The following is a 12,765-nucleotide window of genomic DNA, read 5'->3' on the forward strand; positions in this document are numbered from 1 at the left end:
CAAATCGATTTATTAAGTGCCATCCCCAGAAGATATAGAAATGATCTGCTTTTTTTGCACCACAGGATCGCCAATATTTGGCATCTTCCTATTTTCTCTGCACCAAAGTCACAAAAAACCTTATTATATTCCTCCAGCCATACTCTCTCCAAAATGATAAATTTGTGGTTTTCCATTGATATTCATTAATCACCTCCCAGTTCTCCCCTGACACCTCAATGTTTGCTTCCCTCTTCGGACTTGCTTTTACATATTCAGTGTTATCTGCTTTTAAGTCCTCCAGAATGTTACACAATTTGGAAATAGCTTTTCCTTCTATCATTGACTTTTAGGCTTCAATTATAACTTTTTGTATACTTGACCATTTTGATTCCAGATTCCCTTTTTTAATTTCTTGTCCTAAATAATGTTGTAGTTGCCCGTATCTATAAAGATCCTGATATTGAAGATCGTATGTCTCCTTCAATTTTTGAAAACTCACCACTGCTTGTTTATGATTAATCTCCCAATGCATCTTGGGGCCATTTCCCACAATTTAAACCCCCTATCCAATTTATTAGGTGCAAAATCAGTATCTTACACAATCAACCTTAAAAATCTACATTGACATGTTCAATTATATTCCATCGTAATTTTAGTCCAAATTTTAATAGGTACCCCAACCATGAATTAATGTTTTGTTGCAAATGAGCGCTCAATTTTTCATCACCTATAAAGGCTTGTATTGGAAGACCCTCTGTCAATCTTTCTTTAATATCTTTTCTTCTTGCCAAATAATTTGGTTCACATAAATATACCAATACCCTAAGTTGTGTGGCTTGGAAATAAGTTTTTAGGCATGGAAGAGCGAAAACTCCCCTCCTTTTTGGTAACTGCAACGTACTTTGTGTTATTGTTGGCTTGGCCCCCTGCCATATGTATTTGGATATAATTTTGTCCCATTCTTTAAATTCTGTTCCCGTCACCTCAACCAGTAGATTTTGAAATAAGTATAGCAGCCGGGGTTAAATGTTCATCTTAATCACTTCTACTTTTGATGACATACTCAGATATGGTAATAAATTCCATTTCTCCAAATCGGTCTTTAGCTTTGATATCATTTGATCATAGTTTGAAGACTTCAATTTTCCCAGCTCTTTTGGTACTTGGTGAATACCCAAGTACTTCATAGATTCCATATCCCACTTGAGCTTCTAATTATGTCTTATGTTTTGGTTTGGTTTATAGTAAAATGATATGACTTGAGTTTTTGGACATTAACTTTATACCCTGACAGCATACCACATTCTTTAAAGGCATTCTTTAGTACAGGCAAAGAAGAGTTAGTATTAACCAAGTAAATCAAGACATCGTAAGCAAACAACGCAATTTTCTGTTCTGCTCCTGCCATTAATACCCCTTTGATACTATTATTTTGTTTAATCAATTGGCTTAGTGGCTCCAGAAAGATAGCAAGCAACAACAGGCTTACCGAATATCCCTGCCGGCAGCTCCTTTTGCAGTTTGATCATTTCAGACAGACTACCATTGACCTTGATCCTTGCTATAGGATCTGTGTATAAAGTCTGGATAGTTTTAATACCTACATGTGAAATTTAAACCTCTTCATTACTCTGAACAATAATTCCCACCTTACGGACTCAAATGCCTTTTCCGTATCCAGTCCCACTAATAAAGCTTCCAATTTCTTTTCATCAATATGCTGCATGATATGTAATGTTTGGCGGGTTATCATGGATTTGTCTGTTTTATGAATCCAGTTTGATGTAAACCATTAATATCTGGTAAAAGGCTTTCAATTTGCCTCTCTAGAATAGCCGTGAAGAGCCTTTAATCCACGTTTAAAACACTTATTGGTCCGTAATTCCAACAATTTCTTACATCTTTACCTTCTATTGCGATTACAGTTGTAATCATAATTATAAATGTAGCAATTATAATATAATTGCAATTATAATTGCTTCTATCCATAAATCAGGAATTGCTTCTCCTTTCATTATGCAATTAAATGTTTTGTGTAGCAAGTGAATATGCAATTTTCAAAATATGTAGTTACATTCAGATATATATCCATCAGCCCCTGGGCTTTTTTTATGTTGGAGCTTTGAAATTGCTGCATTTATTTCCTCTGTTGATATTTCTGACATCAGTGACTCATTTTGTTCCTCTTTGCCGCCTCCCAAAAAATTTATGGAGATAGTTCTCTGTTGTCACTTTGTTCCACATACCCCTCAATCTCCTTTTCAATTTCACCCTTCATTTGTCCATTTAGCAAGCTTGAGTTCTATTGCCATACTGTTTATGTCTTTTTTTTTGCCCATGTTAATTTTGAAATACAGGGGTTGGACAATGAAACTGAAACACCTGGTTTTAGACCACAATAATTTATTAGTATGGTGGAGGGCCTCCTTTTGCGGCCAATACAGCGTCAATTCGTCTTGGGAATGACATATACAAGTCTTGCTCAGTGGTCAGAGGGATTTTAAGCCATTCTTCTTGCAGGATAGTGGCCAGGTCACTACTTGATACTGGTGGAGGAAAACGTTTCCTGACTCGCTCCTCCAAAACACCCCAAAGTGGCTCAATAATATTTAGATCTGGTGATTGTGCAGGCCATGGGAGATGTTCAACTTCACTTTCATGTTCATCAAACCAATCTTTCATCAGTCTTGGTGTGTGTATTGGTGCATTGTCATCCTGATACACGGCACCGCCTTCAGGATACAATGTTTGAACCATTGGATGCACATGGTCCTCAAGAATGGTTCGGTAGTCCTTGGCAGTGACGCGCCCATCTTGCACAAGTATTGGGCCAAGGGAATGCCATGATATGGCAGCCCAAACCATCACTGATCCACCCCCATGCTTCACTCTGGGCATGCAACAGTCTGGGTGGTACGCTTCTTTGGGGCTTCACCACACAGTAACTCTTCCGGATGTGGGGAAAACAGTAAAGGTGGACTCATCAGAGAACAATACATGTTTCACATTGTCCACAGCCCAAGATTTGCTCCTTGCACCATTGAAACTGACGTTTGGCATTGGCATGATTGACCAAAGGTTTGGCTATAGCAACCCGGCCATGTATATTGACCCTGTGGAGCTCCCGACGGACAGTTCTGGTGGAAACAGGAGAGTTGTGGAGCACATTTAATTCTGCTGTGATTTGGGCAGTCATGGTTTTATGTTTTTTGGATACAATCCGGGTTAGCACCTGAACATCCCTTTCAGACAGCTTCCTCTTGCATCCACAGTTAATCCTGTTGGATGTGGTTCGTCCTTCTTGGTGGTATGCTGACATTATCACACCAACAATTTGTCCTCTTTTGAACTCTGGTATGTCACCCATAATGTTGTGTGCATTTCAATATTTTGAGCAAAACTGGGCTCTTACCCTGCTAATTGAACCTTCACACTCTGCTCTTACTGGTGCATTGTGCAATCAATGAAGCCTGGCTACCAGGCTGGTCCAATTTAGCCATGAAACCTCCTTCACTAAAATGACAAGTGTTTCAGTTTCATTGTCCAACCCCTGTATATTGGACAGTGATCAGACAGGTCCGTCACTCCAATATTACAACATTCTATTCTATACCTATCCCTTGTGTAAACTAAAAAATAATAATACATAGAGTATGGTGCAGACAAAATAGAGATAATCTCTTTTAGAGTTGTTAAGTTCTCTCCAAATGTCCAAAATTCCAAGTTGTGATATTACTTTCCTGTTTTTTTTTTAGCAGATGCATTTTTCTGCTGTGCTCTTCCTGAAGAGTCCAAATGTTGATTAAACTTTTCATTTAGATCACCTCCTTCAATAGGCATCCCCTCTCCTTCTGTTGTCATCAAATCAAAGACATGTTTAAAGGAAAATCCAATCCGAACCCGTAGGCGCATACATATTTAATAAGGTAACTAATCCCCTTCTAGTCTGCCCACCACCAAAATACCTATCATCTTTATCCTTAATTATCTTAATTGTCTCCAAATTAACAAAACTTTTGTTTGAAATCAATATAGAAACCCCTCTATGGCCTGATTTGTAAGATGATGAGAACTACTGCGATTTACATGCTAACCTTATGTAAAAGGTGTGTTCAGGAGCCAAGCGAGGCTAAGGACGCAATGCAAACGGTACAATTAGGGTGAATGCAGCAAATTTCACTGGAGGTGAGAAATCTGAACTTTTCTGTCAATTTGTGTCACGTCTTTAGCCCTCTTTTCAGCACAACAGTTGTCATACAACTACGAAACTCACAGCAGTTGTTCAGGGTACATCTATGTTCATGCACGAAATTATATTCTATTGACAAGAGTGACGGCATTTTTTAAACTCTATTTTGTGCCATTTGTATTTCCACCATATTTTCTATAACAACCAAACTTTGTGAATAGTAAACATCGAAATAAAAAAGAAAACTTATAAAATCCAAACCTGAAGTCTTTCAGTGTTTAATCTTTTCTGAGCTTAAATCTAGCTCTGAGTAAAAGTCCCTGCAAACCAGCGGGCCTTCGTGACCTACTTCGACCCTATTCATCAGTCAAATCTGTAACAAAAAAATAATACAGACGCAAAACAAAACCCCGACTTGTGCTTAAAGTAGGTTATTATTATTTTTTAAACGACTCTTGTCCAAGGCTGGGAAAAATAATTATCTCCACATGTTCCACCTTATTCCTTGGGCAGGAACAACGTTGCAGAAATTTCTATCGTTCCATTCAATTCAATTCAATTCAAAGATACTTTATTGATCCCCGAGGGGAAATTAGAATTCCAGTACAACCCATCCAAACATACATCATGACACAAGACAAATGGGGGGACTGGTCACCGAGATTTTGCTGCCCGCTCACAGGCGCTGCCCTTGATAGATGAGAAAAGAGGCCACATTAGGTAAGTAGAGGGAAAAAAAATCATATTTCACACTTTATCCTTAGCAGGATACAGTTTGAGATTGCAAAAACCTCAGCACAAAGAAGCAACAAATTTTCAAAACATCATGCTGGGAACGGTGAAGGTGGTGTGAGGGGTGCATATGTTTATCTTGAGCATGTGTCTGTGTGCAAGTGAGTGTGTGCAAGTAAGTCCATGAAGCACTGTCACAGAGGCCATTGTCCTTGATGGTTCGTTGGAATGTACATCAACCGGCCAAGTTCTGAGCAGGTCCACAGGTGTCCTCAGGGAAGGGAGGGGGCAGAGGGAGCAGAGCGTCATGTTTACATAACTTCCAGGAGAAGTTGAAGATAGCCAGCCATCAAGGCCGCGCAGGGGAGCCAGATTCAGAAAAACAATAATTATTTGGGTTAGGCTGACTCTTAATTTTCCGTCAGCCTTGAGAGTCTCACTGGTGCTTCTCAAAGGCGAATCCAAATAGACAAATTCCTGGTCTTTCTGCCAGATCCAAGCGAACAACTTTCTCCAAGATTTATACCATTTCACCCCTGAGTCCAGGAACCGCAACCCGCTTGCGATCCTGTATAAGGATCACATCCAGTCTGCGATTCAGCTCACGTAACATCTCAGTCTGAGTGTTGATCGCCCTGAAGATCCCATCACACATGCCAGGCAGCCTTACAATGGCCAGAACAGCTGCTGACATTCTCCGAATTTCCCGATATGCCAGGTAACCGCTGACTCCAAAAAGCAGAAATCCTGATATCAAACATCCAATTATATACACATCTTCCACATCCTCAACTGACATTATCGACAGACACACAATCCTCCACTTCTGCCAGGAGTCCATCGTGTATCTGGAGAAAAATGTCCCGTCCGGGCAAGTGGGCTCTCCCGACCCCTGTCTTCTCGTCGAGAAAATTTGATCAATTGCATTGAGAGACCAGCTGACCAAATCCATAATTTGGAAGAATTTGGAAGATGTGCAAAAAGAGGCTCCAAAAAAAAGACAAGACAAGACAATGGTATATTTACTGTAACCAGTTGGTTACTATTAGCTTAATAAGCTTACTCTTGGAACGCCTCTGTGGATCTTTAAACACCTGCAGTTTCTCCTTGTATTCCAGTGTTGAGGACTGTGCCTGGTCTTGACTGCTCCCTCCTCTGATGGATTGCCACATCCGATGTTGCATCTTCTCAATCGGGTCTTCTGCTGGTTTCATAATGCAAACCCCAATTCCTCTATTGACCATGTCTTTAGTCGCCTCTGCTGGTGAACTGTAAAGGCAGGTTTCTTCCTGGTAAAAAACGTGAAACCTTGGTGCCTGGAATCTTTGCTTCTGCATATTCTTTCTTCTTTTCATCACTTCAGGAGCATAGTCATTGTCAACATAGGCTCTTAGACCATCTAGGAGAAAGTCTTTTTTCTCCCAAGCCTTTTTGATAATGTCCTCTACATTTGTTGCTTAAAGGTTTTATTACTATTGATCTTGGTGGTGCATCCTTGGGTGGGCAGGGACCCAGTGCTCGATGGGCTCTAACCACATCAAGCTGGTACGAGAGTGGCAATTCACAATTTTCTCGGAGTAAGCCTTCCACAAAAGCACTCATTGACTCTGCCCCATTTTCGGCCCCCTCTTTGACTCCGTGCAAACAAATGTTATTTCTCCTGGCCCTCCCTTATTGATCAGTTGTTTCTCCTGTAACTTTCCTTGGAGTTTGAGTTCACATACAATTTCCTCAACGTTCTGAACTCGTTCCTCCGATGATTTGTCTTTCTGCGTCATTAATTCCGCTTAAGCGATTTCAGCCTTCCATTTAGTTTTCCTTCTTCCTTCAAGCCCCTAATGTCGTCTTCAGATTTATCACCGTTTACTTCAGGCTACGGGCATTTCCTCAATTTTCTTTGGGGAGCTGCTTTTCTAAAATGTTGCCATTTTCAACCCGAAACCGGAAGCCCCATAAATTTTAACTCTTATGCAAGTTGAATAAATACATTTTTATATGTGGAAACATTTACAGGTATGAACAAAATTATTCATACTCCTGATAGTTTAAAGTTTAAGCCGATCTTTTAATTTTAACATATTTCTTCTGACTGAAAGTATTACAAATGTTTTGGAGATGCCCTGCCGGAGTTCTAACCTGAACCTGGCTGAGATTGGGTGGGGGAGCTAAAGGGAGATGGCAAAGAATTGGAGGTCATTGCCAAAGGTAAATATAAAACCAGTGGAAACCTGCAACATCTGGTCACCAGTTATAAGAATTGTTGATTACCTTAAGCCAATAAAGATTTTTTTTTTTGTGGAAACATAGATTTAAATTAATACTTTTTTAACAGTGTTTTTTCTTTTGAGAGATGTCTGTCTCATTTCCTATTAAGACCACACTTCTTGGTTGACTAAAAAAAAAAAAAAATGAAATCTACATTTATGAATTATTTTTGGCTGAACTGTATACTTTTTTCATTTTATATTCCTGAAATTATTAATCCATTGAAAAACTATCATGATAAACCACCACAGGCAGAAGAAGGTCCTTTCTGTGTATGGACCAGTCTTTCAAATTAGTACACCCACTGCCTTACAGCTCACTGGACTTACTCCCACTATGACATACACAGTTTGTTGGCAACCCAAGCAAAAAACGACTGTTGAATTGACTTTGCCACTCTGCTCACTCATTTCTCTATACTTTCCCCCAACATGACAATTTTGGTGACTGCAACATTCATAAGGGCTGAAACTAGCAATTATTTTAAAAGCAGACTAATCTCACTGACTCAGAGATGCGAGGTCAGGGATAAAGATCACAGGCTTCAAACAGAAGGAGGATCAGATAGACAGATTCTGGTCAGAGCCACAGCCAAATAACTAAACAAATTCTTCAATAGGTTCAGTTCAGAAACAAGCTTAGCATCCTCCTCTCCTGCTTACTTGCCATCTTTTGCCCCACGCCTTTCTATACTATAGACCTGTTGCACTGACATCCCACATCATGAAAGTCCTAAAGAGACTCCTGCTGGCCCACCTCAGTAAGCAAATGATAAACTATCAAGACCCCTTTCAGTTTGCTTATCGCTGTGGAGCTGGAGTTGAAGATGCCATCATATACCTGCTTCAACAAACCCACTGTCATCTGGACAAAGCCAGCAACACTGTGAGGATCATGTTCTTTGATTTCTCCATTGCATTTAACACAATTCAACCTGATTTGCTTTGTCAGAAACTTTAGAAGACTCAAGTGGAGGCCTCAACAATCTCCTGGAGCAAAGACTACCTTACAAACAGACCACAGTTTGTGAGACTGAAGGGCTGTGTGTCTATCCTGGTTGTTAGCAGCACAGGAGCACTACAACAGCTCTTTGAAGAAACCTGTATAATGTGAGCTACGACAAGATCTAATTTCCCTTTGGGATGAATAAAGTATTTTTGAATTTAAATTGAATTTGAATTTGACAGACTGATATGTGATAACATAGTTCAGTATTGAGATGAAAGGACAGGATATAAACAATAAAATGTGCAAATAAGCTGCCTGGTTGTTTAATTCATTGCAGAACTAAATTTAAACATTTTAAATACAACTACAGCGGCACTGAAGTTTACAACAGGCACTAAACTTAATATGTGAAGTCACAATTGTGTGTAAGCAGCTATGTGGGTCAGCGACATTCTGGTCCACACTCCAAGCCAGCTGGTGGCAGTAATACACCACGTCATTGTATGCCAACCGCAAGAAAACGACAAAGAAGAAGCTTTGCGGGATCCTTAAACGTGGGTTGCTAGTGCCTTTTTTCCACTGGGTTGTTTCAGGTGGCGCAGCTCTGCTCTACTCGGTTTCGCTCTACTCTGTACCGGGACCAATCGTGTTTGCACTGATGGCTGGAGCTATGGCAGCTGAAGCCCCGCCTCCAGCCGTCAGTGTAGCACGCTGTGGCGCTATTAAAGTTACTGTTAATATGCTTGCTAACAGTACAATGACATGGATGTCTACAGATGAGTGAATAAAAGAAGATGGCTTTGTCAAAAATATGTAAAGTGGACTATGAAAATCACACATTTAAAGATAAATGGACAGAAGCATACACTTTCCTTTTACCTTCTATTGGGTGTAAGCATGCATATAAGTCTGCCTTATATGTTTTGAATTACTTGGACTTCTAAAGAGTGGAAATCTAAAGAGACCTTATTAAACCAAACGTAGGCTGATAACAGTCTCTTACAGCACAACAGTGAGCATACGAGTGTTAACTGCGAGTACAGTGGATTTTAGGAAAACACAAAAAGCCTTTTACTGACTGGGAAATAATTGTGAACTCGCCACGCTGGTCAGTTTTATACTGTCAGCATTTTGCCCTTATTGTTTATATACAATGCTCAAAAAACTAAAGGCAACACTTAAACAACACAATATAACTCCAAGTACATCAAACTTCTGTGAAATCAAACGGTGCACTTAGGAAGCAACAATGACTGACAATCAATTTCACATGCTGTTGTGCAAATGGAATAGACAACAAGGGGAAATCTTTGGCGATTAGCAAGACACACTCAATAAAGGAGTGGTTCTGCAGGTGGGGACCACAGACCACTTCTCAGTACCTATGCTTTCTGGCTGATGTTTTGGTCACTTTTGAAGTGCACCAAGAGACATGGGGAGGCCGTAGGAGGGCAACCACCCAGCAGCAGGACCGCTACCTCCGCCTTTGTGCAAGGAAGAACAGGAGGAGCACTGCCAGAGCCCTGCAAAATGACCTTCAGCAGGCCACAAATGTGCATGTGTCTGCACAAACGGTTAGAAACCGACTCCATGAGGATGGTATGAGGGCCCAACACCGTGCAGGACGCTCGGCATTTGCCAGAGAACACCAGGATTGGCAAAGTCTCCACTGGGGCCCTGTGCTCTTCACAGATGAAAGCAGATTCACACTGACCACATGTGACAGAGTTTGGAGACACTGTGGAGAGGGATTTGCTGCCTGCAACATCCTTCAGCATGACCGGTTTGGCAGTGGGTCAGTAATGGTGTGGGGTGGCATTTCTTTGGAGGGCTGCCCGGCCCTCCATGTGCTCGCCAGAGGTAGCCTGACTGCCATTAGGTACCGAGATGAGATCCTCAGACCTCTTGTGAGACCATATGCTGGTGCGGTTGGCCCTGGGTTCCTCCTAATTCAGGACAATGCTAGACCTCATGTGGCTGGAGTGTGTCAGCAGTTCCTGCAAGATTAAGACATTGAAGCTATGGACTGGCCCGCCCGTTCCCCAGACCTGAATCTGATTGAGCACATCTGGGGCATCATGTCTCTCTCCATCCACCAACATCATGTTGCACCACAGAGTGTCCAGGAGTTGGTGGATGCTTTAGTCCAGGTCTAGGAGGAGATCCCTCAGGAGACCATCCGCCGTCTCATCAGGAGCATGCCCAGGCGTTGTAGGGAGGTCATACAGGCACATGGAGGCCACACATAATACTGAGCCTCATTTTGACTTGTTTTAAGAACATTACATCAAAGTTGTATCAGCCTATAGTGTGTTTTTCCAGTTAAATTTTGTGTGTGACTCTAAATCCAGACCTCCATTGGTTAATAAATTTGATTTCCATTGATGATTTTAGTGTGATTTTGTTGTCAGCACATTCAACTTTGTACAGAACAAAGTATTCAATGACAATATTTCATTCATTCAGATCTAGGTAATTTAGGTAATTTTAAAATGACGTTTGTCGATAAAGCAAAAACTTTGAAGAAATCATACACCAACTAAGCTCTTATTCCTGTTGTCTCAATGTTTTACCCACAGCTTTCCTTAAGAAAGCTTTGCCTGTCATAATGTCTGATTTAACTCAAATAATAAATAAATCTCTATTGTTAGGTGTTTTCCCCCAGGCCCTAAAAACACCAATTATCAAACTGCTTTTGAAAAAGAGCAACATGGACAAGCTGCCACTGCAGAACTACAGGCTTATCTCAAACCTCCCCTTCATCAATGAGGTTAATGAGAAAGCAGTGTTTCATCAGTTAAACAACTTCCTAACATGATGTCAGGCTTCTGTGCCCATCGCAGTACAGAGACTGCCCTTGTCAAGGTGTTCAATGACATCCGTATAAATGCAGACTGTGCAAGAACCACAGTGATGGTATTATTGGACCTTAGTGCAGCATTCGACAGTGTTGATCACTCCATTTTATTAGAGCGCCTGGAAAACTGGGTCGGCCTTTCTGGTACAGCACTCGATTGGTTTAAATCCTGCTTAAAGGACAGGTACTTTTTTGTGTCAGTAGGTAACTTTACATCAGAGACCACAAAAATCACATGTGGCGTTCCCCAAGGGTCCATCTTAGGGCCCCTTCTATTCAATATCTACATCCTCCCCCTAACTCAGATTATAGTAAACAATGTAAGTTATTATAACTATGCAGACACACAGCTATACATTACAATGTCACCAGGTGACTATGAACCCATTCAAGCACTTGGTAAATGCTTAGAAGAAATCAATGCATGGATGTGCTAATCGTTTCTTCAACTGAATCAAAACTGAAAGAATAATTTTTGGACCAAAGGAAGAGCGTTTAAAAGTTAGCACACAGCTTCAGTTAATACAGCTAGAAACCACCAATCAGGCTCAAACCTGGGTGTAGTGATGGACTCAGACCTGAACCTTCAGAAGCACATAAAGACAGTAACAAGGTTGGACTTCTATCACCTAAAGAACATCTCCAGGATTAAAGGACTAGTACCTCAGCAGGACCTTGAAAAACTAATTCATGCGTTCATCTTTAGTAGAATTGATTACTGCAACAGTGTCTTCAGGGGTCTGCCTCAAAAGTCGATCAGACAGCTGCACTTGATCCAGAACGCTACTGCCCCCGTCCTCAGTAAAACTAAGAAAGTGGAGCACATCAACCCAGTTCTAAAGTCCTTACACTGGCTCACCGTATCTCAAAGAATAGACTTTAAAATACTTCTGTTAGTCTACAAATCAGTAAATGGCTTAGCACCAAAATATTTTACAGACTTGTTATCAGTGTATCAACCAGCCAGACGTCTCAGGTCTTCTGGCTCAAATCTACTCTGCTTACCCAGAATGTGACGTACAGCCATTTAGAAAGTGACGTGACAGAAACATGGAAAGGAAGTTTGCAAGATTTCCCCGTCTAAAATCTGAATGTTTGTGAGTGAAATCTGTTCGTGTGCAGTGTGTTGCGCTTGCCATGTGGCTGGACACCACACACTGTAGTACCAAACCTATTATACCTACGATTTTTTTATCATCACATGTGGTGGGTCTCAGGTTTTGAAAATCAGCTGACAAATTGAAAATCCTGCCGTGTGAACCAGGGGCTTAGGGGCTCTCTTAAGGCCTATTGTGTTTTGTGAATAACTTATGTACCTGAGAAAAAATTCTAAGAAAAATCTTAGAATTCAAGGAATTCTAAGATTTTTCTTCAAATCACATCACTATGAGCTACTTTTAAGATTTTGTGCGTCATGCTGGGGAGGTCAGATGTAGTCGAAATGCAGGAAAGATCTAGGGAGGAACAAGGTAAGTGAAAAGCTTGTAGAATTTAATGATCCAAAACTCATTGATACATGGCTGGCAGGAACAAGGAGCATATACAGTAGGACTGGAACTAGGCAAGGACACAGAGTAACAAGTGGCGACATAACGGTAGGAACCAATGAAGAATAATGAAAATCAGAGAGCCTAAATACAGAGGGTAATGGAGTGTAAACCAATGAACTGTGAGACAACTTAATCAGGGGGAACAATCGACAGGTGTGTACCAGGCTGCAGGGAGACGTAGGGAGTGTGACCAATAAACAAGATTAACACAGATCAGAAAGTAAACAAAGGACCAGACTAAG

At 40.9% G+C, this 12,765-nt stretch overlaps 1 protein-coding gene across 2 annotated transcripts in view; it reads left to right on the plus strand.

The window, feature by feature from the left end:
• The window catches only part of mfn2 (mitofusin 2), a 179,225-nt gene that overhangs the window by 101,268 nt on the left and 65,192 nt on the right, over nt 1–12,765 (plus strand). The gene's annotated exons all lie outside the window — the stretch shown is intronic.

Source organism: Girardinichthys multiradiatus, chromosome 1 (assembly GCF_021462225.1).
Source record: "Girardinichthys multiradiatus isolate DD_20200921_A chromosome 1, DD_fGirMul_XY1, whole genome shotgun sequence".
NCBI classification, from domain to species: domain Eukaryota; kingdom Metazoa; phylum Chordata; class Actinopteri; order Cyprinodontiformes; family Goodeidae; genus Girardinichthys; species Girardinichthys multiradiatus.